The sequence below is a fragment of the Rattus rattus genome, chromosome 1, assembly GCF_011064425.1.
Source record: "Rattus rattus isolate New Zealand chromosome 1, Rrattus_CSIRO_v1, whole genome shotgun sequence".
Lineage (NCBI taxonomy): Eukaryota > Metazoa > Chordata > Mammalia > Rodentia > Muridae > Rattus > Rattus rattus.
In genome coordinates, this window is record NC_046154.1 from 63,945,713 (window position 1) to 63,953,624 (window position 7,912).

General features: G+C 37.1%; 1 pseudogene; it reads left to right on the forward strand.

Annotated features, from left to right (window-relative positions):
• The window catches only part of LOC116892904, a 9,155-nt pseudogene extending 1,889 nt beyond the window's left edge, over positions 1-7,266 (forward strand).
• The last annotated feature ends 646 nt before the right edge of the window (positions 7,267-7,912 follow it).

Genomic DNA, 7,912 nt, shown 5'->3' on the forward strand with positions numbered 1-7,912 from the left:
TTGGATTGGTATTTTGATGGGGATTGCATTGAATCTGTAGATCGCTTTTGGTAAAATGTCCATTTTTACTATATTAATCCTGCCAATCCATGAGCATGGGAGATCTTTCCATCTTCTGAGGTCTTCTTCAATTTCTTTCTTCAGTGTCTTGAAGTTCTTATTGTACAAATCTTTTACTTGCTTGGTTAAAGTCACACCGGGTACGATTCCCTCACTTCTTGAAGAAAAGAGTGAACTTCTCTTCCATTGAGGAGAAAACCCTGTAGTTTTACATTCCTGGTTTCCTACAACTTATCTTCGACCCACAAGAACCTTTTCCTTCTACTGATAAAATAGATTTTATGGATGTTTCTAGTGTTTAGGATGTTAGTGTTTTGATAGTGTAAACGAAACTGTCAAAAGTTTTACAGAATATAGATTAGATTGTTTAGATATGCAAAATGCGATTACATTGCAAGACTGTATAGAATAATCTCAGTACTCAGAAAACTGGGACATGTGTATTCCTTTACATTGGAAGTCCATCAAAGGACCATTCTAAGACATGGGCTCCATTTCCCTCTTCTGGCTTACATGAACACTGCACATATATACCTGGGACAAGAATTGGAGGGTGGAAATCCTGGGAAGAGAGAGGGATGTAGGAAGAAGAAGCAGATGCAGGACATTTAGAAGTGGTGGTGGTGAAGAAATGGATGGGAACAGGAGCAAATAGGTAAAGAGCTATGGCAAATCATAAGCTTGAATAGTCTGAAGTTTAAATGATAGCTGGGAGACTGGTACAATCAAAGGCCTAAGATTTAAACTATACAGAAATCTCCCTGTCATGATTTGTAACACTGGTGGTGGTTCCAAGAAAACCTTCTGCTATACTCATGTTTGTAAACCTATTTGACTGCTGATATATAACATTTACCAAATGTGCCTCTGCTATTTAAGTCAAATCAGATATTGATTTGTTACTCCCAATATCTTCAAGACATCATTGACCTGACATGTTTTACATAAAGGACAGATTATAGATCAAAGGTTCTGTGGTTGGTTCAGTGTGTACATTACTCCTTCGAATCTTGCCTACACCTTCCCATAACACAGGACTGGAACAAAGGAATGAAGGTTCTTGCAGGTACCAGATCACCCTCTTTATATTCAATGAGTTTGTCAGTCTTGTATTTAGAAATAAAGACTTGTCAGTTTGTGGAGAGCAATTAGGAAAATGACACCCTTTACAATAGTCCTAAATTACATAAAATACCTCGGTGTGACTTTAACCAAGCAAGTGAAAGATCTGTATGACAAGAACTTCAAGTCTCTGTAGAAATAAATTGAAGAAGATCTCAGAAGATGGAAAGATCTCCCATGCTTATGGATTGGCAGCATTCATATAATAAAAGTGGCCATTTTGTCAAAAGCAATCTACAGGTTCAATGCAATCCTGACGAAAATTCCAACTCAATTCTTCATAGAGCTAGAAAGAGCAATTCGCAAATTCATTTAGAATAATAAAAATACCAGGATAGCAAAAACTATCCTTAACAATAAAAGAACTTCTAGGAGAGTCACCATCCCTGACCTCAAGCAGAATTACAGAGCAATAGTAATAAAAACTGTATGGTATTGGTACAGAGACAGGCAGGTAGATCAGTGGAATAGAATTGAAGACCCAGAAATGAACCCACACACTTATGGTCACTTGATCTTTGACAAAGGAGCTAAAACCATCCAATGGAAAAAAGATAGCATTTTCAACAAATGGTGCTGGTTCAACTGGAGGTCAGCATGTAGAAGAATGCAGATCGATCTGCTCTTATCACCCTGTACAAACCTTAAGTCCAAGTGGATCAAGGACCTGTACATCAAACCAGATACACTCAAACTAATAGAAGGAAAAGTGGGGAAGAGTCTCAATCACATGGGCACTGGGTAAAATTTCCTGAACAAAACACCAATGGCTCATGCTCTAAGATCAAGAATCGACAAATGGGACCTAATAAAACTGCAAAACTTCTGTAAGGCAAAGGACACTGTTATTAGGACAAAACAGTAACCAACAGATTGGGAAAAGATCTTTACCAATCCTATATCTGATAGAGGGCTAATATCCAAAATATACAAAGAACTCAAGAAGTTAGACTCCAGAGAGCCAAATAACCCTATTAAAAATGGGGTACAGAGTCAAACAAAGAATTTTCAGCTAATGAATATCAAATGGCTGAGAAGCACCTAAACAAATGTTCAATATCCTTAGTCATCAGGGAAATGCAAATCAAAACAACACTGAGATTTTACCTCACACCAGTCAGAATGGCTAAGATAAAAGACTCAGGCAACAGCAGATGCTGGTGAGGATGTGGAGAAAGAGGAACACTCCTCCATTGTTGGTGAAATTGAAAACTGGTACAACCACTCTGGAAATCAGTTTGGAAGTTCCTCAGAAAATTGAACATTCTACTACCTGAGGATTCAGCTATATTTCTCCTGGGCATATACCCAAAGGATGTTTCAACATACAACAGAGACACATGCTCCACTATGTTCATAGCAGCCTTATTTATAATAGCCAGAAGCTGGAAAGAGCCCAGATGCCCTTCAACAGAGGAATAGATTCAGAAAATGTGGTACATCTACACAATGGTGTACTGCTCAGCTATCAAAAACAACTTCATGAAATTCATAGGCAAATGGATTGAACTAGAACATATCCTGAGTGACGTAACCCAATGACAGAAAAACACACATGGTATTCACTGACTGATAAGTGGATATTAGCCCAAAAACTCCAATTACCCAAGATGCAATCCAGGGATGACATGAAGCTCAAGAAGAAGGATGATGAAAATGTGGATGCTTCGCTCCTTCTTAAAATGGGGAACAAAAATATCCGTAGGGGGGATATGGTGGCAAAGTTTAGAGCAGAGACTGAAGGAATGGCCATTCATAGTCTTCCCCACATATGGCTCATATATATACATCCTCCAAAAGTAGATAAGATTGATGAAGCTAAGTAGTGCATGCTGACTGGAACTGGATATAGATCTCTCCTGAGAGACACAGCCAGAATATGTCAGATACAGAGGCTAATGCTAGCAGCAAACCACTGAACTGAGAACAGGACGCCTCGTTGGAAGAATTAGAGAAAAGATTGAAAGAGCCATGGGCTTACAACCCCATAAGAACAACAATGCCAACCAAACTTCGGGGACTAAACCATCACCCAAAGATCTATACATGGACTGACCAATGGATCCAACTGCATATGTAGAGGAGGATGGCCTTGTTGGGCACCAGTGGAAGGAGAAGCCCTTGGTCCTGTCAAGGTTGGACACCCAGTGTTAGGGATTGTCAGGGAGGTAGTAAAGGGGGGGTGGATGGGGAGGGCACACCCTTATAGAAGAAGGGGGGAACAAATAGGTGGCTTATGGACAGGAAACTAGGAAAGGGAATAACATTTGAAATGTAAACAAAGAAATATTCATTAAAATACGCTGAGTCATGGGATAATCAATACTGATCCTAGGGTAAATGGCTGAAATTATTTGCAATTCCTAAGGAACTATCTTATAGAAGTAAAAGACTGGACTTCCATCTCCAAAAAAAAAAAAAAAAAGCTATCTACTTACCTGTCTCCAGCAGAGGAAGAGGGAGGAGGACTTGTCCACTTGCAACCATCATTAACTCCTAGTTATTCTTCATACAGGATTGAGCTAATTTCCATATTTGGGCAAGGTGGACATTATAGAATTGAACACATGCTTTAATAAAGGTACATTACAGGGGTTGGGGATTTAGCTCAGTGGTAGAGCGCTTGTCTAGCAAGCCCAAGGCCCTGGGTTCGGTCCCCAGCTCCGGGAAAAAAAAAATAAAGGTACATTACTGCATCCAGACATCAAATGTTCATGTTATATTCTTTATTGTTTGCTTCCTTTGTCATATCATGCATTCTCAGAGACCTAAAGACAAGAACATTTATGACTATTTTAGAGAGTATATTCTATTGCAGTTAAAGTTCATTTTTCTTCGATATAGGTTGGTTACATTTGCCTGAATGTATGCAGATGCGCTATGTATTCCTCCTGCCAGTAGTGTTCAGAAGAGATCATTGGATTTTAAAGAACCAGTTTTAGCAATCCACTGTGTAGAGCCTTGTGGATACTCAGAAACAAATATCATAATAGAAGACTTTAAAAGATATTACACCAATCAAACTGCACACAAAATTTCAAATGAAGTGATGGTAGCAAATCTTCAATTTGCTTTTAAGTTCTCTGAAAATCAATGAAAATTCATGAAGGGAAGAGCCTTTCTAAATGTGAGCGTTTATAGTAAGTCATTCTGTAGATTGTCTTTGGAAGAGCAGCAATTCATACCTTCAGACACATCTCCATAAAACATTTAGAAAACATTTGCCCTTCAATAATTTCTTACCTCATCTATATCACAAATTATATCTTAATTACTTCCTTTTTAACCTAGGAAAGCATTTTTGTTCAATAGCAAATGGGTAATTTTTCATTCCAGGGTCTGTTAACCTTTAAGGATGTGACTCTGGACTTCTCACTGGAGGAATGGGAATGTCTCCGTTTTATTCAGAGGACATTGTACATAGATGTGATGATGGAGAATTACAACTTGTTTGTTGGTAAGAATGCACTTCTTGTTTTATTCCTCTCTGAAATGTTTAGAGACCCCCTGAATGAAGGAAATTCTGGTTAAAATCCTAACATTTTAGTGTGTTTCATTTACACTTCTCTGCTTTCTTTAGAAAAGTAATCAGTATTGTGTGCTTTGAGATCTCTCCATAGGACTAGTCTATCTTGCTTCAGTCAGAACTTAAAGTTCAAAGAAAGTAAACATTCGTGGGGTTGGGGATTTAGCTCAGTGGTAGAGCGCTTGCCTAGCAAGCGCAAGGCCCTGGGTTCGGTCCCCAGCTCTGGAAAAAAAAAAAAGAAAGTAAACATTTGGAAGGGATCATATGTCTATACATATACTATACTATAGTTGGAGTATTTTAACCTTACTATCACTGTAAAATACTCCTTTATGATTTTTAAAAAAATGCACATGTTTTCAAGTGTATATAAAGCTGTTGATTTGGAGAATTGTTTTGTTTTTTGTTTTGTTTTTTTTAATTTGGTTTCTGTGTTTACTTCTGGGACAGCATGATCTTTATTCTAGCATTTTGGATGTTGAAACAAACCAATTTAGTGGTTTCCATGAGAATGCCAGTTACATAAATTTATACCTGACCCAAGCTATGCAGTGTCATTCTGAATCAAATCGTAACCACAAAATTAGAGATACATGGTCCACAAATCTACTTTCTAAAATTTTATTAAAGATTGATCATGTATTTGTCTTTGCTTCTGCAAAGTACAATTTTATTTTTTCATTATTTATTGGTTATTTTATTTATTTACCTTTCAAATTTATTCCCCATCCTATCCCTCCTTCGCCTGCTTCTGTGAGAATGCGCCACCCACAGATCCCCCATTCCTTTCTCACTGCCCTAGGAATCCCCTATGTTGGGGCATTAAGCCTTCACAGGACCAAGAGCCTCTCCTCCCTTTGATGCCCAATAAGGCAATCCTCTTTTACGAATGCATGTGGAACCATGGGTCCCTCCATGTGTACTCTTTGTTTAGTGGTTTAGTCCTTGAAAGTTCTGGGGGCTCTGGTTGGTTGATATTGTTATCTTCCTATGGGGTTGTAAACCATTTCAGCTCCTTTCATCCTTCCCCTAATTCCTCCATTGGAGTTCCTGTGCTCAGTATGATAGTTGACTGCAAGCATCCATATCTATGTTGGTGAGGCTCTTCCAGAGCCTCTCAGGAGCCAGCTATATCAGGTTCCTGTCAGCAAGCACTTTATGGCATCATCAATAGTGTCTGGGTTTGGTGTCTGCATACTGAGAGGATTTCTAGGTGGAGCAGTCACTGGATGGCCTTTCCCTCAGTCTCTGCTCCACTCTTTGTCCCTGTATTTCCTTTCTGGGTTAATATTTTTGAGATTGGTGGGTGGTACAATTTTAAAATAAGATTTAGAGGGCTATTTTCATTTCCTGTCATTTAATATAGATCAGATTTGAGGTTCTTCTGATGATCCATTTCATGATAAAACAAAACCAACCAACCAACCAACCAAACAAACAAACAAACAAAAAAACCCCTCTGTTGAGATCATGAATTCCTGAGAATGTATAGTTTACCTAAAACTTCAGCAAACACCAGTTATTGAATCAATTAGTCCTCATTTCAATAATCCCTATCATTTCTAATTTCCTTTTTTTTCCCCAGAAAATCATCACATGTGTGGAAAGTATGGGAAGGTCTTGAAACAAGACAAACAGCACATTGACCATGATCATGTGAATATACAAGAGAACTCTTCTAAATGTAATGAGCTTAGCAATATGATTCATGAATCCACCCAAAGTATGCCTTATAAAACTCACCACAGAGATGCTTCTCTTCAATCCATAAACCTAACAAGACATAAAACTTGGAACACTAAAGAAGTTTGCAAATATAAAGAATGTGTAAACTGTTTAAATGTGTGTTCTATCATTATTCTCAATGAAGGAATCCACAGAGAGAAGAAAGAACACAACAGAAATTCAGAATTTGATAATGTTTTTGTCTCTAAACATAAACTCATGCTGAAACAAAATAATAGTGGTGTGAACCCTTACAAATGTAGTGAATTTGACAAATGCTTAACCAAGAATGGCAATTTTTGAAGTCAGCAGAGAATTCACCCAGGAAACTAACCTTATAAATACAGTGAAAGTGACAAATGCTTTATCCAACAATCCCATCCTAGTATTCGTCAAAGAATTCGAAAAGGAGATAAAGTTTATAAATGCAGTGAATGTGACAAATGTTTTACACACAAAGTTGGTTAGAAAATTCATACAGGAGAGAAACAGTACAAATGCACTGAATGTAACAAATGCTTTACACATAAAGCTAGTCTGAGACGTCATCAGAAAATTCATACAGGAGAGAAACCTTACAAAGGCAGTGAATGTGACAAATGCTTTGCCAACAAACACCATCTGAAAAGTAATCAAAGAATGCACACAGGAGAGAAACTTTACAAATGTTTTGTATCTGAAAAATGCATTACTATATCAGTCTGAGAAATCATCAGAACTTTGATACAGTAGAACAACTTTATAAATCAAGTGAAAGAGAATCCTTTATGAAGAAATATCATCTCAAAATTCATTAGAGAATACATGTAAGAATCATAACAAATGCTATATAGGCAGAAATACCTTTGACTTCATTTTGTGTCAGAGAAAACATCTAAAATTTTTTTGTGGAGAAAGTATTTCTGATTAGAAAATTGTTACACATGTTTAATTCTGGGTGTATTCTTTGCAGCACTTGCAGCTCTGCAGTAGAGCATTAATATGATTATGAAAAACTTGTTAAAACCTTCATGTAATGTTCAAATCTTAGATAATATCAGGTATGTATGGTGGGAGAAACTCTGAAAATGTGACAATGTTGGAAAGCATTAAACTTATACCTGTTAACCCACAAATATTACAAGATAAAGACAAGTGAGTAGCTTTCAGAAGAAGGTTAAATATCTAATAAAACTAGCAGCATTCTGTATATATATTTCAAGTGAATAATTTTAGACAAATTATACTTATAAGAGTATTTGACAAACTGAGTCACTGAGACTGCATGTTGTTTATCCTATAATATGCCTACAGATGTGAAGTGTGTTTTAAGTATTCAGTATTCATAATTCTTATCAAATGATGGTTTTGTGTTTCAGGATAACAACTATGAGTCCTTCATGCTCTGATCAACAACTCCTTCCCCTTTGTCCTGTAAATAAAGATGAATGATTCAACAAGTTTGACTTGAGTGTTTTCAGTTTTCACTTGGGATACTTA